The sequence below is a fragment of the Bos taurus genome, chromosome 5 (genome assembly GCF_002263795.3).
Source record: "Bos taurus isolate L1 Dominette 01449 registration number 42190680 breed Hereford chromosome 5, ARS-UCD2.0, whole genome shotgun sequence".
In the NCBI taxonomy this organism is placed as follows: Eukaryota; Metazoa; Chordata; class Mammalia; order Artiodactyla; family Bovidae; genus Bos; species Bos taurus.
The window spans coordinates 111,892,506-111,916,611 of NC_037332.1; the positions used below are offsets into that span (position 1 = coordinate 111,892,506).

At 39.0% G+C, this 24,106-nt stretch overlaps 1 protein-coding gene across 1 annotated transcript in view; it reads right to left on the minus strand.

Annotated features, from left to right (window-relative positions):
- MRTFA (myocardin related transcription factor A) overlaps window positions 1-23,606 on the minus strand; it is a 176,145-nt gene extending 152,539 nt beyond the window's left edge. Inside the window, exon 1 of the mRNA XM_010805772.4 lies at window positions 23,548-23,606. The gene's annotated coding sequence lies outside the window, so the exon portion shown is untranslated. The remainder of the gene's footprint in view (window positions 1-23,547) is intronic.
- Between the last annotated feature and the right edge of the window lie 500 nt (window positions 23,607-24,106).

The following is a 24,106-nucleotide window of genomic DNA, read 5'->3' on the forward strand; positions in this document are numbered from 1 at the left end:
GTCCCATCACTTCATGGCAAACAGAAGAGGAAAAGGTGGAAGCAGTAACAGATTTCCTCTTCTTGGGCTCTAAAATCACTTTGGATGGTGACTGCAGCCATGAAATAAAAAGACAATTGCTTCTTGGCAAGAAAGCTACGACAAACCTGTGTTAAAAAGCAAAGACATCACTTTGCCGACATTCTGAAGATGCTGAGGTCCATATAGTCAAGGCTATGGTCTTTTCCAGTAGTCATGTATGGATGTGAGAGCTGGACAGTAAAGAAGGCAGAGTGCTGAAGAATTGGTGCTTTCAAACTGTGATGATGAAGAAGATCTTGAGAGTCCCTTGGAAAGCAAGGAGATCAAACCCATCAATCTTAAAGGAAATTAACCCTGACTATCTTTGGGAGAACTGACACGAAGCTTCAATACTTTGGCCACCTGATGTGAAGAGCCGACTCATTAGAAAAGATTCTGATGCTGGGAAAGATTGAAGGCAGGAGGAGAAGGGAATGACAGATGACGAGATGGTTGGATGGCATCACTGACTCAATGGACGTGAGTTTCAGCAAGCTCTGGGAGATGGTGAAGGGCGGGGAAGCCTGGCGTGCTGCAGTCCATGGGGTTGGGAAGAGTCAGACACGACTTGGTTAATAAACAAGAAAAAGGTCTTAAACCAGCTGTTTCAGATATGTTCAAAGAGCTAAAAAGGAAACCATGCCTTAACAACAACAACAAAAAACCTAAAGCAGGAGAATAACGTCTCACTATTAAGAGGTTAGAAATTATAAAAAAGAACCAAACTGAAATTTTGAAAAAAAAAAAAAAATAGAATAACCGAGGTGAAATATTCATTGCAGGAAACAGTTGAGCAAGGCAAAAGAAAAAAAAAAAAAGTCAATGAACTTGAAAATCAATTAACTGAAGTAATACAATCTGAGGAATGAATAAAGAAAAATGATAATGTCCCCGGAGACTTATGAAACACCAAGTCCAACATATGTATAATGGGAATCCCAGAAGAGGGGAAAAAGGGACGGAAAGAATATGAAGAAATAACGGATGCAAATTTCTCACATATGATGAAAAATGTTAACCCACACATTCAAGAAGGTCAATGAACTCTAAGTAGGGTAAACTGAAAAAGATCCACACCCAGACACATCATATTCAAATTATAAAAAGACAAAAAATCTTGAGAGCAGAAAGAAAAAGTGAGTCTTCATGTACAAGATACTCAATACAAATAACAGATGACTTCTCAACAGAAACCCAAGAAGCCAGAAGGCAGTGGGATGGCATATTCAAATTCTGAAAGAAAAAAAGCCTGTAAACTAAGGATTCTATATTAAGCAACACTACCCTTCAAAAATGAAGGAAAAATTAAAGACATTCTGAGGGGGAAAAAAATTGAGGAAATTTGTTGCCAGCAGACTTGCCTCACGATACTAAAAGGAATCCTTCAGTGTGAAATGAAAAGACACTAGAGAATAATTCAAATCCACACAAAGAAATAAAAAATATCTATAAAGACACTATATAGGTAAACATTAAAGAGAATATAAATGCATTTTGCTTCTCTTGTCTCTGAAAAGACAACTGTATAAAGTAAGAATTATAAATCTGGGTTGTAATTTGTGACATTAACAGCAAAAGGGAAAGGGGAGCAGAGCTATACAGGAGCAAAATGATACTACTGAAATCAAGTTGATATTAACCCCAACCAGAGTGTAAATTACAGATTTCAACTTCTGGGATCTTAGTATGAGGGGCCCCAAGAGCAAACGCCCCTGGAAAATAAGCACAGCTAGTGAAAATTACTAAAAAGAAAAATTAAGTCTCTGGAAATGGTCCTAGAGGCAAACAGCAAATAAAGAAGTAGTTATTCAAGAGAATCGACTAACGTTTGCTAACAGAGTACATCTGTGGCATTTGAGCTTTTATATACTACTCCAGAGTCAGTGTGATGGAGCTTCACTCTAGTTGGGTGTGACTAAGCAGAAGGTACTCCTCTTCTCCTTAGCTCCCAGCCACTCACTAGAAGGAGACGACCACAGGATTTCTCATCTTTCACAACTCCAACCTGAAGAGGCTAAATTCCTCTTCAGGAATTTAGGGACCAGGAGATAATGGGGTCTCTTCCTCCACCCAGCCCTATCCGTAGGACAGAGGCTCTCCCCAAGATGCAGCAGTCCAAGAATCCTGTGGCCTGGGCTGTATTCTCCCCAGCTCATAGGGCAACAGCTCCATGCCAGGACAGACAAGCCAATCAAGCAAAAAGCTATCAGGTTTGCCAAGAAGTTCATTTGGGTTTTTATGAAAAAACCCTAACCCTAACCCAATACAATCCTGGCCAACATCCAGAGTAATGACTCAGAGATTCTGTCCAAGGGGAGAAGTAGTCCATAAGATAAGAAAGCTCCAAAGCTCTCCCAAAGAAACTGGCTTTATTTGAAACAGACTGTAGGAAAATCAGGCCTAAGGAAGTTCTTGAAAAATAGCTCCTCTTAATCAGGAGCAACAAATTAAACCATAGGTCAGGTAACTCACTAGTAAGGGACCAGAGAAAGAGACAGCTAAGAAGAGCCTCTTCTGGACTAGGACAAGCCACAAAGACTGGACCTAAAAAATCACCCCAGCCCCGAATTTACTGGGTCAGACCGATGAACAATTAATGCCACGTCAGCTCAATGAGGGGAAGAACAATCTTTTCAACAAATGGTGCTGGGACAAGTGGATATTCACATGAGAATGAAGCTGAACTGCTACTTCACACCATATATAAACATTAACTCAAAACGAATCAAAGATCTGAATGTAAGTTTAAAAATATACATTTCTGACAAAAAAACATAGGTGTAAATCTTCATACTTTCAATTAAATGATTTCTTAGCTATGATACCTAAACCACAACCAAAGAAAAAATTTAACTGGATGATCAAAATGTTTAAATTCTGTGCATCAAGTGATACAATCAAGAAGTGATTTCTCCTACAAGAATGGGAGAAAATACAAATTATATATCTAATAAGGCATTAATATCCAGAATATATAAAGAACTCTTAATTTGATAATAAAAGAGCAAATAAATCAATCTTTAAATGGGCAACGGTTTTGAATATACACTTCTCCAAAGAAAGCATATAAATAGCCAATAAACACATAAAAAGATGCTGGGCATCATTAGTCATTCGGGAGTATGAAATAAAACCAAAACCACGATGAGATACCACATCACACCCATTAGGATTGCTGGAACCAAAAAATCAGATTAAAACAAATCTTGGTGAGGATGTGGAGAAAATGGAAAGATTATGAAATCGTACTACATGATTCTGTTCATATGAAAGTCTAGAACAAGGAAATCTAGGGAGGCAGTAAACTAGTGGTTCTTTATTTGGAAAGGAGCAGGGAGACTGCGAGACAGTGATAACCAAGTGGTACAGGTTTCTTTTGAGGTGATAAAAAGATTCTAAAATCAACTGTGGTAATGGTTTCAGAGATCTGTGAATATACTGAAAAACACTGGACTGTACCCTTTAAATGGGTGAATTGTGTAGGATTTGAATTGTATCTCATTAAAGCTGTTTAGAAAAAGAATGAAGCAGTAGCTACTACACAGATGAACTTTGAAAACACTGTTCAGTGAAAGAAGCCAGACATAAAAAACAACATATATTCCATACAAATGGAATAATATAGCATAGGAAAATCCATACAGACAGAAAGTAGATTAGCAGTTGCTTGGTGCTGGGGGTCAGGGAAGAATGGTAACTGCCAATAGGTATTGGGTTTCTTTGGGGGTAATGAAGATGTTCTGGAATTGGACAGTGGGTAATAATTATACAACCTTGTTAACATACTGAAAAATAAGGAATTGTACACTTTTAAAAAGTGAATTTTATGTGTGATCTATATCTCAATTTTTTATTTAAAAAAAGGTATATACACTACACTACCGGGTCCAAATAAGTAAAAACTCGCACTGCTGTATCAAGGACATTTGTAAGTGAAACCACTTTTTTTTTCCCTGTAAGTGCACAGTGGTTAAATTAAAAAAAAAAAAAAAAAAAAACCCACAACTCTGAGCACAGTTGGGGCCACTCCCTCAATTCATGCTAAGGTGCCAGCAGTCTTACCCATCACTGCTTCTGCATCATCAATGTAACTAGCAACACAGTGAAATGAGAGAGAACATCTTAGTATCAGCACAAACAGTTCTGAAAGTAAATCAGGAACCCCCAGCAGTCCACCTGAAGGCTCCACTTTGCAAACTCCTGGACTAGATTCTAAGCAGCTCTTAGAAAAAGGGGACACATTCACACACAAGACAGCTCAGCGAGTCAGAAAAGGAGCATGGACTGTTCTGTCAGGCAGACTTCGATTCCAATTTCAGAGCTGTTATTTAGGTTACAAAAGCTTAAATTCTCTATGCCTCAAGTCTCCTGTACTATAAAATGAGGATAAGACCTATATAACAGGGTTATTATAAGGATTAATGAGATGAAGACCTAAAGACCAACTGGAATACAAGTGTACAATAAATGTTAACTCCCTCCCCAGTTTGTTCCCAACCAGCTAGTACAGGGCCTTGTAAAGAAGATGCTCAACTGCTCAATAAATATTGGTGGAATGGTTTAATTAACTACCTCATACAGACCCATGAAGTCAAAGTTCTAGATTTAGATATAAAATATTGAGATGTGTTCAGATACTTTTCACAAAAATACACTCACTTTAGGGTAAATTTTAAACTGAAAAATAGTACTACTTAAAAATAGTCCTTTTTGTTTTTTTTTTTTTTTAAGAATTTGCTCTCCAGATAAGTAGTAGTAAGAAGTAAAATGATTTGTTAAATGCTAGACACAGTTTCACACCTCTGATTCAAAACGTGTTTGTGGCCTGCATATGCAAGGAGACCAAACCAGTTAATCGTAAAGGAAATCAACCCTGGTATTAATTGAAAGGACAGATGCTGAAACTGAAATTCCACTACTTTGGCCACCTGATGCGAAGAATCAACTCACTGGAAAAGACCCTGATGCTGGGAAAAATAAAAGGAAAATAGGCCGACAGAGGATGAGACAGTTAGACAGCATCACAGACGCAATGGACATAAACTTGAGCAAACTTCAGGAGACAGTGAAGGACAGGGAAGCCTAGAGTGCTGCAGTCCACAGGGTTGCAAAGTCAGTCACAAATTTTCAACTGAACAACAACATATAGCTCACCTACTTGACATTCAGTTGATATAAATAATCCATAGTGACTTTATCAAGCCAATATGGTGATGAAGAACATGAGTATTTTAGTCAAAGAGCCTGACTTCACATGCCTATACTACCACTTACTAGGCTGTGCGACCTTAGGCTAAGCACTAACGCTTATGGAGATACTAAGGATGTTCAGTTACCCCGAGGACTAAATGAGATAATACATGAGAAGCACCTAAAGCAATGCTGACAGAGTAAGAATTCAACAAATACTATTTTTACGCATTTCTCTCATTTAAATATATTATATTCCATTCTTTGGTAGCATTCTTATGCAGCATTCTGACAACAAATACAGATGCAATTTTTCTTTTTAAAAAAGGTGCTTTCTATTGATCTCAGTAACTTGTGAATGAATGCTGATAAACTTTTAATGGCATAAAAGTTTTCCACTTCTACCATAAACCTTACTTTTCCCACCTTTTTATGGGATAATCCAAGAGATTCTAAATCATGATAGAAATCTGAAATCCCCTAGAGAAACTATGTTTCCAAGTCAGGTTTTGGCTTAAACTTCCACTTTTTCCACAAATGGAGTTTGGGGAGATTACACAAATTTTCTTTGCACACTGGCAGATCCCTACCTTCAATGAGTTAAATGCATCTTTAAAAAACACAAAAATGTCTACCGGGAAAAAAATCCAATATAACATTTAACTGAAGTAGTTTGTTTCCTGTCACCATTAAGATAATTAATGAAACAAGATTACAGCTGAGAAGCCCAAACATTCCTGACATGAGTGTGCTTCTAGCTTGAAGGACCTCATTTTGCAGTGGGGGAGAGGACGTCCTTAAAGAATGTTGTATATATAGAAGACATTAACCATTTTAGGTTGATAATGACCAAATGCAGCAAAATAAACAAATACCACCGTTGGCCCCAAACATGGCATATTTATGTAAACACTTCTAAATGTCTCTAGAGTACTGACATGCCTTCAAAAGCTAGGCAGAAAAGCAAAGAGCAGAGACAGAGAAAACCATCCTTATTGAATTTAAATCTGATCTCTTTAAATTACTGTCCTGAAAAATGCCTCAAGAGTTCATGATCTTTTCAACAGCACTGCTCTCCCCCAAGCACATATCCCAGCTCAAAGCACACTGCCCTAAAGGAGCCAAGAATGTGCAATGGGGAAAGGACAGTCTCTTAAGGAAATGCTGTTGGGAAAACTGAACAGCACATGCAAAAGAATAAAACTGAGCCACTACCTTACACCACACACAAAACCAACTCAAAACGATTGAAGACTTGAATGGAAGACCTGAAACCGTAGAACTCCTAGAGGATAACACAGGTGGTAAATTTCTTGACACTGGCCTTGGCAATTACTTTTTTCCACCAAAAGAAAAGATAGCAAAAGCAAAAACTGATCCATGGGACTACACTAAATCTAAAAAGCATCCAAAAAGGAAACCACCAGCAAATTAAAAAGACAACCAACTGAACGGGAGAAAATCACCGCAAATCAAATATCTGATAAGGAGTTAATACTCAAAATATATGAAGAACTCATTCAACTCAACAGTTAAAAAAACCTTGATAAAAAAAGGAGGGGGGCATTACAAGAACAGACATTATTCCAAAGAAGACATACAGATGGAGAATAGGTACATGAAAAGATGCTCAGTTATCACTAATTATCACAGAAATGCAAATCAAAACCACAGTGTGATACTATCTCACATCTATTAAAATAGCTATCATCAAAAAATTAAGAAATAACAAGTACTGGGGAAAATGTGGGGAAAAGGGAACCCTCGTGCTCTGCTGCTGACAATGAAAACTGGTGCAGCCACTGTGGAAAACAGTATGGAAGGTTCTCCTAAAAATTAAAAACAGAACGAATAACATGATCACGCAATTCCACTTCTGGGTATTTATCGCAAGAAAACAGAAAAACTTGAAAAGATATATGCACCTTCATGTTCAATGAAGCATGATTTGCAACAGCCAAGACGCGGAAACACCTACGTGTCCATCGAGGGATGAATGGACAAAGAAAACACAGTTTTAAAAATAAACAATGGAATATTACTCAGCCACGAAAAAGAATGAAATCCTGACATTTGTGACAACATGGATGAACCCTAAGGGCATTATGCTAAGTGAAATAAGTCAGACAGAGAAAGACAGATATCAGATGATCTCATTCATACCTGGAATTAAAGATTCAAACAAAGAAACAAACAGCTCATAGATACAGAGACCATATTGGTGAGTGCCAGAGCTGGGTGAAAGGGTGGGCAAAATGAGTAAAGGAGGTCGGAAAAAGTACAAACTTCCTGTTATAAGAGAAATAAGTCATGGGATATAATGTACAGCATGGTGACTGCAGTTAATAATACTGTACTGCCTATTTGAAAGGTACTGACTGTAAAAAAAAGTTCACATCACAAGACAAAAAAACTGTAACTATGTATGGTGGCAGATGTTAACTACACTTACTGAGGTATTCATTTCACAATAGATACAGATACCGAATCACTATGCTGTATACCTGAAACTCATATAATGTTACATGTCAAATATACTGCAATTTTAAAAAAATAATGATACTTCTCTAGGGGAAAGTCTAACTTGAAAACTCAATCTAAAATATAAAAACTCAAATCATTTCTTGGAAAAAAGGGAAACTAGGAAGAGAATATTCTCTACACTAAACAGAAAAGATCCTAGTCACATCCTTACCTCTAACAGTGACAGAAAGGAAACTGGGATTATTAGGGAGAATATCCAGAGCCAAGCCTGTTACTTAAAAGATAAATACTGGGACTTCCCTGTCAGTCCAATGGTTAAGATTCTGTGCTTCCAATGTAGGGGATATGGGTTCATTCCCTGGTCAGGGGAACTAAGATCCCACATGCCATGAGGCATGGCCAAATTAACACATAAATAAATGTTTTAGAAAGATAAATACTGAGGAATTCCTGAGTCTTATAAAGGCACACATATCTTGTGCTATCGGAGAAGGCAATGGCAACCCACTCCAGCACTCTTGCCTGGAAAATCCCATGGACGGAGGAGCCTGGTGGGCTGCAGTCCATGGGGTCGCTGAAGGTTGGACACAACTGACCGACTTCACTTTCACTTTTCGCTTTCATGCATTGGAGAAGGAAATGGCAACCCACTCTAGTGTTCTTGCCTGGAGAATCCCAGGGACGGTGGAGCCTGGTGGGCTGCCGTCTATGGGGTCGCACAGAGTCGGACACGACTGAAGTGACTTAGCAGCAGCAGCATCTTGTGCTATTTCTCTAAGGTTTGTTTAAGCTGAGTAGCTAAAATAATTAATCATCATCTATTCCTCACTCCATTGTTCAGATGCAAGAAGTTCTATCCCTAGGAGCTCTTCAAAAGTACACTTCCATCTGGTGATTCACACTTTCTCATTATATACAGTAAGGGTTTATTAAAAATAATATTATCAATAAATCAACTTTTAAGTCAAACAATGACATTGGTGCCTGCCAGTATCACAGTAGTTGACAGTCTTCCTCAAACTGTGTGAAAGAGCACGTGAAAGGAGCTCTGTGCCCCTTCCCAGGCAGCATTCCCACACGAAGACCGGAAAACACAGGTGCTCTCACAGAGGAAAAGCCAAGTTCTAACTATAAAACATAAAAACTCGTGCACCTTTCTTAAGAACTCAGACTAGTAACTAATGTGCTGTGTAACACTATGTTGATAAAGCATTTTTCAATCAAGAAAAAATATTCAAATATGGATATGAGTATTTTTAAATGAAAATATGACATAACTCACAGCACATACACTTTTTGCACTTCTCTAAAATTTATGACCATTAGCAATGGATCATTTCTTTGACTGTAATTATGAACACATTGAGGAAAAATGTGTAGGCCAACTGATTTTTTTAAACTTATGCTATACAATTTTCTTTCACTTATTTGATTTTTATTTTTTAGTTATGAGAGATTTTAAAATACAGTAAAGTGTAATATAGCAAACTCAAATACAACAATTATAACACATGGTCCTATTTGCTTCTGACTTTTTTTTTTATTGAAACAGAAAACTCAGGTAACTTGGTCTTCCTGCTCATTCTACCATACTCTCTGCCTTGCTGTTATCGTTGTTGAGTTGCTCAGTCAAGTCCAAGTCTTTACAACCCCATGGACTGCAGCAAGCCAGGTTTCTCCACCCTTGACTATCTCCAGGAGCTTGCTCAAACTCCTGTCCATTGAGTCAATGCCATCCAACCATCTCATCCTCTGCCATCCCCTTCTCCCGCCCTCAATCCTTCCAGCATCAGGGTCTTTTCCAATGAGTCAGCTCTTCGCATCAGGTGGCCAAAGTACTGGACCTTCGGCTTCAGCATCAGTCCTTCCAACGAATATTCAGGACTGATTTCCTTTAGGATGGACTGGCTGGATCTCCTTGCTGTTCAAGGGATTCTCAAGAGTCTTCACCAGCACCACAGTTCAAAAGCATCAATTCTTTGATGCCCAGCTTTTCTTTATGATCCAACTCTCACATCCATACATGACTACTGGAAAAACCATAGCTTTGACTACAGGGACCTTTGTTGGCAAAGTGATGTCTCTGCTTTTTAATATGTTGTCTAGGTTGGTCACAGCTTTTCTTTTAATTTCATGGCTGCAGTCATCATCTGCAGAGATTCTGGAGCCCAAGAAAATAAAGTCTGTCACTGTTTCCATTTTTTCCCCATCTGTCTTCCATGAAGTCATGGGACCAGATACCATGATCTTAGTGTTTTGAATGTTGAGTTTTAAGCCAGCCTTTTCATTCTCCTTCTTCACCTTCATCAAGAGCCTCTTTAGTTCTTCTTCACTTTCTGCCATAAGGGTGGCGTCATTCGTATATCTGAGGTTACTGATATTTCTCCCAGCAATCTTGATTCCACCAGCTTGCGATTCATCCAGCCTGGCATTTCGCATGATGTAGTCTGTATATAAGTTAAATAAGCAGGGTGACAATATACAGCCTTGACGTACTCCTTTCCCAATTTAGAACCAGTCTGTTGTTCCATGTCTGGTTCTAACTGTTGCTTCTTTACCTGCATACAGATTTCTCAGGAGGCAGGTAAGGTGGTCCGGTATTCCCATCTCTTGAAGAATTTTCCACAGTTTGTTGTGATCCACAGTCAAAGGCTGTAGTCAATGAAGCAGATGTTTTTCTGGAATTCCCTTGCTTTTTCTATGATCCAACAGATGTTGGCAATTTTATCTCTGGTTCTTCTGCCTTTTCTAAATCCACCTTGAACATATGGAATTTCTTGGGTCATGTACCATTGAAGCCTAGCTTGAAGGGTCTGGAGTTCTACCTTGCCAGTATGTGAAATGAGTGCAACTGTGCGGTAGTTTGTATATTCTTTGGCATTACCTTTCTTTGGGATTGGAATGAAAACTGACCTTTTCCAGTCCTGTGGCCACTGCTGAATTTTCCAAATTTGCTGGCATACTGAGTGCAGCACTTTCACAACATCATCTTTTAGGATATGAAATAGCTCAACTGGAACTCCATCACCTCCACTAGCTTTGTTCATAGTGATGCTTCCTAAGGCCCACTTGACTTCACACTCCAGGATGTCTGGCTCTAGGTGAATGATCACACCATCGAAAGTTATCCAGGTCATTAAGACCTTTTTGGTACAGTTCTTCTGTGTATTCTTGCCACCTCTTCTTAATATCTTCTGCTTCTGTTAGGTCCATACCATTTCTGTCCTTTATTGTGCTCATCTTTGCATAAAGTGTTCCATTAATATCTCTGATTTTCTTGAAGTGATCTCCAGTCATTTCCATTCTATTGTTTTTCTCTATTCCTCCACATTGTTCACTTAGGAAGGCTTTCTTATCTCTCCTTGCTGTTCTTTGGAACTCGGCATTCAGATGAGTATATCTTTCTTTTTTTCCTTTGCTTTTCACTTTTCTTCTGTCAGGTATCTGTAAGGCCTCCTCAGACAACTATTTTGCCTTCTGACCATAGTTCTTCAGGCACTCTGTCTGTTCAGAAGTAAAAGCCCTGCTAAAATTCATGTATCTTCTTCTAAACCATGTTTTTAAAAACATAAATTTTCAGAATATATGTTGATCCACAGACAACACAGATTATTTTATTTTGTTTTTAACATTTGTAAGTAGTATCACATTTAACTTTTTGTAACTTGCTTTCCTTTTTCTGAACAAAATGTTTCCAGGAGTTGCCTATGTGGACACAGGCAGACCTGGTTTGTCCATTTTGCCTGTATAACAGTAATAAATTGCACTGAAATACCACTGCACAATTTATTATCCATTCCTCTGTAGTCTGATCATTTGTTTCTAAATTTTTCCTATTACAAACTTAACTGAAATAAAAATGATTGTACATGTATCCTTTTGCATAAGTGCAAGGTTCACTTTGCAGAGTTATATATCCCTTTAATTGCTGTTCTTAGGATTTGTTCATTTCCAACTTCACAAAATCTTGCCAAAAACTACACATCTCTCTACAGCGTATTAGGGTTTCTCTTCCCCACAGCCGTGTCAAACTTTAGATATACTTGCACAATTCAAGCGTGTGAAACAGCATCTCATTATCTGAGAATGAGCCGATTTTTACCGTTTTGTTAGACGAGCATGCCTTCTCTTCTGTCGTGTTCCTATTTCTAAGTCACTATATAAATCTGCTCCTTTGCCATGCTCACCCATGGAGCCATGCACTACAGAATTTTGAATTTCACATTCAGTCTTTCAATAAAACAAAATCTCCTTTATAATTATGATTTTCAAGTTGGCATAAGCCTTTAGAAAAATGATATACAGTATCTTTAATAAAAGCATCCAATGTGCTAAAATTTCATATAGCTTTATCCAGCAAAAAGGGTAGACATCTTACCCATAGACAGATAAATTGGTCCTTTTTTAAAAAAAAAAAAAACAACACTTTTACTGGGCTATAACTCACATACCATACCATAAAATTTGCCCTTTTAAAATGGACAATTAATTGGTCTTTCGTACATTCACAAAACTGTGTGTCCATCACCACTATCTAATTGCAGAATGTTTTCATCACCTTAAAAAGGAACTCCGTAGCCATCAGTAGTTATTACACACGCGCGCCCTTCTCTGATGGCGAAGGCAGTCTAGTCCAACTTCAGCGCCCTTGGAAAGTCACGGTTTCGCACAAATCAGAGCAGTCCTACCTAACAACATGTGAATACTCTAAGTTTGAGACACTGTCATACAGACACACAGTGTGCAGTTCACTGCTCTTTCTCTTCAAAAAAAGCCGATGGTGATCTGGCTGCGAGTACTTAGGGGTGAGCTGGATACGGTGCCCTTCATTAGGCACTGCAATGGTAAGTGCCTCACTGGAATGAAACAGATGATAGATTTTAGGGCACATGTTCTGTCTCTTCTACCAAATGAGGTAAACAGCCTTTAACAAATAGGGCTGTGAAAGAGCCTAAAGAGCCTAAGTGCCAGCAATCTACTGGTTAAAACACAAGAATTTTGTTTTGCAACCATTTTCACAGGACGTTAATGGATGTCCACCAATCTTTCAGATAACCTGAAAGCAAATACAGTCACTGGACAGCTCACTAGTACCTCAGAGAAAGCTATACTGTTTAATGGAAAACAAAAGGTGTAATAAGGAAACCTGAGCTCCGTATGTGACACTAGGGGCCCAGCTTACAAACAGGGCTGTCATAACTTTGGTATCCTTAGCTTTTCTGGTGCCAAATTCTCCTGCAAAACTGCCTCAGGATGTAAGTGGAGTGTTTCCAACTCTCTAAGCAATGAATTCTCCAGCTTTACCTCTGGCTTAATTACATGCGCTCCAGGCACAAACATAATACAAAGAGAACGGCGTAAGAAATCAGCCTTGCGACTCAAGTAAAACACCGTCAAGCAGAACCCAACAGGCTCTTTAAAGAGGATCATACAATGATGACCACAGAGCATCTCACACAAAGTGCACAGGAAGCAACTGCTTATCCACATTTTTCACCCCCACAGTGGTAAAAAATACAGTATATAATTATTGGTTATCTGTTGTATTTTACAAGTTCATACTATTTTATAACCACAATTTTGGAAATATTCCATCATAATAATAGAGTGTGATAGACTAAAACTTAACTTTCCTTCTTTGAGGCATTCAGATTCAGGATGGCTGAGTAGATAAAGAGACTATCTCAAAACCTTGTCAAAAGGTGGTAGAATTGCTGAATTTTAGGGTATGAAGAAAGCTTCAGGATTCAATGATTTCAGATGATGAAGAAACTAAAGCTCAGAAGAGTTATTAGCAATTTGCTCAATGTCACCAGATGAATTAATGGCAAAGACAGGAGGAGAACCCAAACCTCCTGACTCCCAACTCTGCATTTCCATACATCCATGTTCCTTTCCTGCAAACAAATGATGAAATAGGTATGGAAGATTCTGGGCTATTTGATTCAGCACACTATCTTGCCTTCTAAAATGCCAAATCTCCTCTCACATTAGCTTACCACCCACCTCCAAACAAAGTTACAGCAAAATGCAGAGCAGCTACCATTTCTGCCAATCTGAAAGAAAGAGTAGATCAAAAAAGGGGGTCAAGGGGTACACTGGAAATGAGGTGAGCATAGCAGGGTTGTGCGAATAGCAAATGAACAAACAAGGATGGGAAGACTCTGTTTAGGCCTCAACATTACTGAACAAGAGGGCTCCATGAGGTAACTTGTTCTAGATACCTGAAAATGGTGATTACCTTAACTTTTAATTTTTAAAGTTTTATTAAAACGCACAGACTAGAAGTATAAAAAAAAAAAAAGCAATAGTCAGTGGGATAGTATGACCAGAATAATATTTTTAAATCATCTTCAGGGAATTCCCTGGTGGTCCAGGGGTTAGGACTCTACACTGGTCGGTGAACTAAAATCCCAGGGGCTGTGTCGCATGGCAAAAAAAAAAAAAAAAATTAAACCATCATTCATATAGTGGAAAGGAGAACAGAGTTGAATGGCGGTAGAACATGAGAGGAAACAGGGAGTGCAATTAGGAGGCTACTGGAGAAGTCTAAGAGAAATGAAGGTGGCTTAGCCAAGGTCAGTAGTGGAGTAAATAGATATTTCTGGGATGCAAGAATAGCTTATTTAACTTATAGGCAGAGTACATCATAAGAAATGCCAGGCTGGATGAAGCACAAGCTGGAATCAAGATTGCTGGGAGAAATATCAATAGCCTTGGATATGCAGATGACACCACCCTTACGGCAGAAAGTGAAGAGGAACTAAAAAGCCTCTTGATGAAAGTGAAAGAGAGTAAAAAAGTTGGCTTAAAACCCAACATTCAGAAAACTAAGATCATGGCAACTGGTCCCATCACTTCATGGCAAATAGATGGGGAAACAGTGGACACAGTGACAGACTTTATTTTTGGGAGGCTCCAAAATCACTGCAGATGGTGACTGCAGCCATGAAATTAAAAGACGCTTACTCCTTGGAAGGAAAGTTACGACCAACCTAGACAGCATATTCAAAAGCAGAGACATTACTTTGCCAACAAAGGTCCATCTAGCCAAGGCTATGGTTTTTCCAGTGGTCGTGTATGGATGTGCGAGTTGGACTATAAAGAAAGCTGAGCACCGAAGAATTGATGCTTTTGAATTGTAGTGTTGGAGAAGACTCTTGAGAGTCCCTTGGTCTGCAAGGAGATCCAACCAGTCCATCCTAAAGGAAATAAGTCCTGAATATTCATTGTAAGGACTGATGCTGAAGCTGAAACTCCAATACTCTGGCCACCTGATGTGAAGAACTGACTCATTTGAAAAGACCCTGATGCTGGGAAAGATTGAGGGCAGGAGGAGAAGGGGATGACAAAGAATGAGATGGTTGGATGGCATCACCGACTCAAAGGACATGAGTTTGAGTAAACTCTGGGAGTTGGCGATGGACAGGGAGGCCTGACGTGCTGCAGTTCATGGGGTCGCAAAGAGTCGGACACGACTGAGCAACTGAACTGAAGGATAGTTCCACATACACAAATCAATTAATACGATACATAGCATTTTTAAAAAATTAATAAAAACCACATGATCCTCTCAACAGATGCAGAAAAAGCATCTGATAAAATTCAACACTCTTTCATGATTAAAAAAAAAAGTTCAACAAACTAGGAATAAATGGAAATTACTTTAACATAAGGAAAGCCATACAGAAAAGGCCCACAGCTAACATCATACTCAACAGTGAAAACCTGAAACTGGATACTAAGATCAGGAACAAGGCAGGGATGCCCACTCTCACCATTTCTACTTGACAGAGTACCACAAGTCCCAGGCAAAGCAACTGGGCAAGAAAAAAAAATAAAAGGCATCCAAGTCAGAAAGTAAGAAGTAAAACTGGACCTGTTTGCAGATAACATGTTTTTATATACAGACAACCCTATGGACTCCACCAAAACCCCAAACTATTAGAACTAATAAATATAGTAAAGCTGCAGGGTACAAAATTAATGTACATTAATAAACAAAATACCTAAAAAGGAAATTAAGAATCCCATTTACAACAGCATCAGAAAGAATAAAACACTAAGAAACAAAACTGAGGACGTGAAAGACTATGAAACACTGACAACAGAAATTAAAGACACAAACAAATGGAAAGACATCTCATGTTCATGGATTGGAAGACTTAATATGGTTTAAATGTCAATACTACCCAAAGAGATCACATATTCAATGCAATCCCTATTAAAGTCTCAATGGCATTTTTTATAGAAAGAGAAAAAACAATTCTAAAATTCATACTGAACCACAAAAAACAACAAATAGCCAGTTTTTAATATCAATTAAAAGGTGATATATACATACAATGTGATATGATTCAAGCTTAAAAAAGAAAGAAACTCCCTGTAATACGCAGCAACACAGATGAACCCTGAAGACACTTTCCTAAGTGTAATAAGCCAGCCACAGAAGCACAGAGAACACATGACCCCACTCATATGTGGGACGAAGACTGTCAACCTCACAGAACAGAAAGGTGCCTACTAGAGGCTAGGGAGACCCTTAAAGTGAAAGATGCCCATCAAAATTTAGTCCTGTGTGCAAGATGAATAAGTTCTAAAGATGTGCATACAACACTGTGCATATAGATAACACTGTCCTGTACACTTTAAAAATCTGTTACAGGATATATCTCATTTTAAGTGTTCTTACATAATAATGTAAAAAAACATTTTAAGACATAGACATAATTGGGAAATATTTTAAACCTTGGGCTACAATCTCATGACTTTATATCCTACAGCAGTATTTTTCATATTGCAATTTGTAATACAAAGGTCACAAAATCAACTTAATAGACCAAGGTCAGCATTTTAAACTAAATAAGATAGATACTATCAGACTGTACCACATGTAGTAAGAGTATTATTCCATGAAACTTTGGTTTCAGATATCCGTATACTAATTGTATAACTGGATTCTAATATAAAATATGTCTCCAACTATGAGTCACAGTCCAAAAACATTTTGTGTAACATTCCTTAGGAAATTGAGAATACTTATCTTCCCTAAAATCTTTGTCAAAGTTCTACATTAGGCTCAAGTGAAACAAGCTACAACAAGTTCAAGTAGATACCTAATATAAACATATTCATCTGCCAAAAAAATACATCATTTGGTCTTTTTTTAAAAAAAGAACAGCACAAGCAATATTCAAGCATCACTGGAATGTTAGGCACAAATTATGTTGTTTCTACTAACCATGGAGATACACAGATTACTAAAGGAACATAATGCTAATCTTCTTTAGCCACTAAACCATTCTAACCATTCAACTGCTCCTAACTTTAGGGATTAAACACCACCAATGCACATTCACAATGGCAACGCTTTCAGATTTTTCAGGAAAATACCTTACTCTCCCAAATAATACGCCTACTTCTCCTTGAAGAATTCAGAGATCATATACTACAGTTCTGAAAAGTTCTTTTCAGAAAACTTCCTGCCTTAAGCAATAACCGTTTGTAAATAACTGAGGGTAAAAGTAAAACATTATCTGCCAATTCGACAAGTCTTCTAGGTTCAATTAGCTCACTTTCTCAACAGCACCACTATTGCCGCTGTGGATGGGAATTCCCCGTTTTGGACTGTTATCCTGAACCCTGACCGAATCCCAGTGCTGCGTCTCCTGCTCCCCGCAACAGGCACTGTGACAACCAAGCGCGCCCATACTCTTCCACATGCCCTCTGCAGACACGATGCCTTTCCAACTGAGAACCGCCAAAAAACACCAATGATTCTCCTTAGTTAAGTGTGACGGACACACAATGAACTGCTGCCTCCAACTCAGGGCAGAAACGCTGGGCAGTTATCAGTGCCTTGAATTTAAACGTTTCCATGGAAGTATTAAGATCATGTGGTCTGAAGTAGAAAGAATATCTACCACTTTTCTTCTAGTGCTGGGCAGTTCCTGGCTGTTATTTTCAAAGTGGGATACAGCAAATGTAGACATTTTAGGGAGTGGAGGGAAGAAGGTTAACATATGGATTCTATAAGTATTCTAACTTAAAAGTATCTATTCAATACAAAAGGATGAGACAGAATTCCAAAGAAACGTCTAAGATTATTTGCTTGGACCAAGTCTACAGGGGGTGTGGGTGGGTGGGTGGGTGGGGGTGGGTGTGGGTGTGGGTGTGTGTGGGTGTGGGTGTGGGTGTGTGTAGTGCACGGACTTAAGAGAAAGGTCACTGAGTAATATGTGACAAGTGAGTAATATGTGACAAGTCTTGATTATCAGATTGAGAAGAATATATAACACTTCCTAAACACCTGTGTCCAGAAACCATGCCAAATGCTCATTTAACACCTGCAGCAAGCTTATAGGAGGGGAAACTGAGGTACAGGAAGGTTAAATAACTTGTTCATGACCATGTAGTGATTAAGTGGTTGAGACAGGATTCAGATCCAGATCAACTCCAGGGCCCTCACTGAGAGCTGTATCATTTCAAGGCACTAATAACACTGGAGGAAAGGATTTTTAAGAGCAGGAAAGAATTTATCTGAAAACTATGAAAAATGTTGAATACACTAAAGTTAACTATGAAAAGGTTATCAGCAAAAATGCCTATGACCCAAGAAAAATTAGATTTTCATCCCAAGGCTCTTAAGGAATCATATTTAAACTCTGCACTTAAAAGTTCACATTACAAAGAAGCTCAAATTAAATGAACTCTGAACTCCATTTTGCACATGCTGCCTTGCACATAATACTGTTTTTAAACATTGTTAGTCTGTTTGGTGTGGCTTAGAGGCATTTTGTTCCAAAAAAAAATCTTTACTTATTTGGCTGCACCAGGTCCCAGTTGCAGCTCATGGGATCTTTCAGCTGCAGCATGTGGGATCTAGTTCCCTGACCAGGGATCGAACCAGGGATGCCTGCATTGGGAGCTCAGAGTCTTAGCCACTGGACAAGCAGGGAAGGCCCAACAGGCATTTCTATTTTAACAACCACGTGATACTTCATTACTTCAAGATATATAAAAGGGAATTACTATTATTACCCTAATAGATTATACACTGCAAAGGGGAAAAGGCAAATTTATAATGGATAAACCTGGCACATGAAAACTTAACCAAGAGTGAGATTTAACATCACTGATAATGAAACTAACATCGTGGGCCTCCTGATGTTAAGCACTGAGAAAGACAAAACATCCTGCCTACAATATCTACCCTGACGTTATTCAAGAAGGAACAGATAAATTCAAATAAGGGATATTATGCAAAATAACTGGGTTCCCAAAATGCTGTTGTCATGGAAGACACCTCCCCCTTCCTAAAAGAGAGCTAAGGGACTAGTATGGAGTACGATATATGACGCCAACTCTTTGGAAAAGACCCTGACGCTGGGAAAGATTGAAGGCAATGGAGAAAGAGAAGAGGGTGGCAGAGGATGACATGGTTAGATAGCATCACCGACACAATGGACATGAATCTAAGCAAACTGGGAAACAGTGGAGGACAGAGGAGTGTGCTACAGTCCATGGGGTCACAAAGAGTCAGACACGACAGTGACTAAACAACAAATATGACATCTAAATGCAATACATTTCTTGACTAAATTCTAGATTTCAAAATTTTTAAAGTAATCTATAAAGAACAGTATTAGAACAACTGGGGAAATACACAATGTGGACTGTAAGTTAGATAGTGATAATACGTCAATACTGTTTACTTAATGTGGACATTACCTAAAGGATTAAGACAGAATAACAGAACCATTCTTCATGGAAAAAGGAAGGAGCAATGAATCAAGAAGCGGAAGTCAGAGAGTAAGATAGGAATTCAGGCCGCTGCAACTTAAACCCCTGTCTTCCTTTTCGTATAACCTCAAGCACAAGCGTGCTGCTGACAGAACTTCAACACCGCATCTCTAAAGTAAAAGCCCAGTGTGCAGAAAAGGTGAGTGTTCACTCATTCACCAGTATTTATTAAATATATGTGTGTGTCAGACTCCATGGCCGCAACACACAATAAAAATCAGACTCTGGAATCAGTGCCCAGGTTTGAATCCTAGCTTTACGAGATCCCAACTCCACCACGTGCTATCGGTGTAACTTTCGGCCAATTACTAAATGTCTTAGTGCTTTGATATCCTCATTTTTAAAGGGAAGATAATAACAGTACTTACTTTAAAGAGCTGCTGTGAAGATTAAATGACACAATACATGTAAAATGCTAGAATACTGCCTGGCATATACTAAACAACCCAGTAGAGAATAGCTAGCTGCTTTTTTTTTTTATTATTATTAGGCACTGGAAATACAAAGTCAAAGAAGATATATATATAAAAGATTTATGTGTGTGTGTGTGTGTGTGTGTGTGTGTGTATGTGTGTATAAAAGTGTCAAATGCCTCAGACGGGTCCTTCCCCAACACAGTGCCTGGCACACAGAAGGGGCTCAACAAATACCTGATGAACCAATTAATATAAAGAAAGAAATATTCACTGATTTGGGACTTCCCTGGTGGCCCAGTGGCTGAGACTCTGCACTTCCAAGGCAAGGGTTTGATCCCTGGTCAGGAAACTAGATCCCACAAGCCATAACTAAGAGTTTGTATGCTGCAATTAAAGATCCTGCCTGCCGCAACTAAGACCCATCGCAGCCAAATATTTTTTAATTAAAAAAATAAAGGATTCACTGATTTGGCAATATGGAAAAAACAGTGACTGGTGACTTCAGTGAGACCACAGGGTACCTAAATGCAAATTCAAAAAAGACATATTCTTTGGGTGGGCACGCAGATTGATAAGCAGGGCTCAGGCTGGACTTCAGCACCCCTCTCCACTAAAACACACACAACATCCTCAGGGCTGGCACAATGTGCGGTGAACAACTGCAGATGGTTAAAAAGTGAGCAGAGATATGGAAGTGACAGCAGCAAGTACAGACGCTACTCCTTCATAACCTGTCCGAGAAGGGAAACGCACAGGCCTCTGGTAAGGGGAAATTTCTCCAATTTTAAAAGTGGTGAGAGAATGGACTTAAAATGACAAAAAGATGGTTAAATTTGATGTACAATAAGAAACTAATATAAAAATAAAAGGGGGAAAGAACACATGCGATAGAATGCTAGGAAACTTTACAGGAAGATTAAATTTGCTGCAGAACTTAACAAAACTTATGGATGACTTTAAAGGAAGTTAAAAAGTGGTGTTTACAAGAGATCTTTTTGGGGTGCTGGAAAAGTACCACTGTCATGCAATAATTACGCAACTCTACAAATCTGCTAAAAATCACTGAATTGTACACTTCAGAAAGACAAATTTTGCAGTATATAAATTAGGCCTCAATAAGGCTGTTGTTTTTTTTTAAGTGGTATCTGTTTGCTGAAGTATGGAGAGAAAATTACACTATTAAGAGTTTCTCTGACTAAAGAAAGGAAGTAGCCAAGAGGAAAAGTATAGTAATTCATTTGACAGGAAAATAAAAAGGAAATTTTTCATAGATTAAGAAATACTAATGTTTTCACTTCAGCCCAATGAAGAATAGTATTGCATCTCTGGGTAACTACAGACCTGGCAAAGACCACAAAATCTTCCTATCTTAAGAGTATAAAGACAATAGATTTGGAAATCTTAAACGTGGCATTAAGGAGAAGGAACACTTCAGCTTACTTTCCTATCCTCCTCACTTTCCTATCCTCCTCACTTTCCTTTCCCCAGAAGAGAATAACCATTTATTCTAATCTCACATTACTGCATGTGCTGAGATACAGAGATGGTAGCCCCTCTGAGAAGAATTTTTAAACATTTGAAAGCAGGAAATCAAACTGTTTTAAAAGAACCTATGGTAATTTCTTTACCTGTCTGATGACAATCAGTCAATTCCCTTAGTCAGTCAAAACATCTACATGGGGTATTTTTTGGTATTTTTGGAGAATATTAATTTGCATTGGTTCAGGGACTTTTGCGGAAGTTTCCCAAAACAGCAATACTGTATTTTAAAATATTTACCCTATTTGTAACTACAAAGATCAAGCAAAAATGCACCTACAAACGACCATAATTCACATTTGCTTTGAGCTATGAAAATATTAACCTACTCTGACCTCCCCTGGCACCAACTCCAGCAAATCCTGGGTCAAGTCTCAGCTTCCAAAACAGCACAGGTGTCTCTAATTTCAGACCTGTGTGTCTCCTCTCTGACTTTGGCTAAATCAGTAGCAAGCCCAGAAAATAAAAACAAAAAGCCATGGCATGTAGGTATTTTCTCTCTTCCTCCATAAAAGAATGTTCCAGCAGATACAAATGAAATAACCTATTAATGTATAATTCTATCTCCTCTGTGTATAGTAAGAGTCAAAACAGTTCAAGATAGTGATATTCATGGTGTTAATCCATCTAGACTTGAAAAATTGTAATATTGATGAACTTTAAAGTTTACAGTACCATGCCTAACCTTCAGTAGGCAGTCAATAAATGTTTCTTTCCTTTCCATTAATTCTTAAGAGTATTTCCATAAAATAGTTCCTGTTCATTATACCCCAATAAAAAGCAGGCGAATAAAAAAAGATAGTTTCCTGACTGCACACCTGGATCAGATTCTGAAAATTCAGGCCACCAGATGATGATGAAGGCTGTTCTGCAAAAGTTAAATTTTACTCTCTCTGCCTCCCTCCCTTCTGCTACAGGAAATGGCTCGCCTGTTTTCCCCGCAGCAAGGCACCAGCCGTCCCCATTCTTTGGGACTGGAAGCCGGTCTCGAGAACCTGTTCTGTTCTAAGTGCAGGTGCAGCAAGAGCCCAGATCACTGTCGTCAGCCCACAGAGCCCCACGGTCAAGCTCCCAGGGTTCCTGGCTGGAAGATTGCGGGGAGTACTGCCATTGGTTTTTTGGTGACCAATTTCACCCTCCAAATGATCCAAGTTTCCTGCCCCGAGGAAAGGGGTCTCCACACACCTAAGAATATGGAAAACTAAAACTACATGCAACGGCACTCATCTCTGCTTTGACAGGAAATGTTCTGCCAGAAATAGGCTTGCAGAGCTGCACGAAGCTGCCGTCTATAACTCTTTTTGTGGGCATCTGATACAAGACAGATAAATAAGTCAAAGTCATAACTGGTGTACTTTTGTTCAGGCTCCAGAGCTTAAGATAGGAACACAAGCATGCTGTGTCAAATCAACTCTAGTGGTTACAGACGGACAGACGATTCTGTCATCAGTAACAAAATTTATAGTTGTCAGCAATAACTGGCTGGAGTTACAGTTGTCAGCATGGCCTGGCCACTGTCACGATAAGCCCTTTGATTGCATCTAGTCACCATTCAGACAGGCTACTGAATTTTAGTGACCAGAACAATTAGCTGGCCTGTCATCTCCCACTACCTCGAGCTAGTTTCTACAATGGCTCCAATACAAGAGCTTGTGGCTCCTCAGGAGTGGGTCATGGGGAATGGGGCGGTGGGGTGTGTGCGGCTGTGTGGGGGTTGGTGTGGGGGGGGATGGTGGGGTGTGTGTGGCTGTGTGTGTGGGGGGGTGTGGGGGTGTGTGTGTGGGGGGGTGTGTTTGTGTGTGTTTTCATGGTTCAGTTCTATGACTACCAGAATTTTAACTTGGTTGTGCTGCTTACTGGCATTCAGTACCCTCTGACAAGACCCTAGATGTAGTCCACAATACTAGACAAACTATCATAGGGCCATTACGGGGCCACGATGAGTACTTCCCTAAATAATAACCAAATTCAATCAATCCAAGTTCAGTAGAACTGAAAACACGAACAAACACCTTAGAGAAGAAGGCAGGAAAGTGTAAATAAACCTGGGACCTACCTTGTTTACAACTCCCACAGACAGATGAAATTCAATTCCATGCCAATCATACCCCTTCGATCACTAAAACACAAACAGAAAAATAAAAGTTCATGCCATATAAGCAGTTCTTCCAGTTCCTACAAGGTGCTTGGTTTCAGAGGTGACCAGCTATTTATCTGCTTCCTATTCTCTCCACTCCCACAACAGCAGCTGAGTGTCACTGGCAAAAAGGCCCAGATATTGGGGGCAGGAGGAGAAGGGGACGACAGAGGATGAGACGGCTGGATGGCATCACCGACTCGATGGACGTGAGTCTCAGTGAACTCCGGGAGTTGGTAATGGACAGGGAGGCCTGGCGTGCGGCAATTCATTGGGTCACAATGAGTCGGACACGACTGAGCCACTGAACTGAACTGAATGTGGAGTTAGATACAGGTAACACTGATTGAACACTAATTATATGCTAGGCACTATTCTAAGTGCTTAAATGTACTAATTAATTTAATTCTCACAACCCTATGAGATATTGATCAACTCGTTTTACATACAAATGACAACTGACCTGTACCTCTGAAAA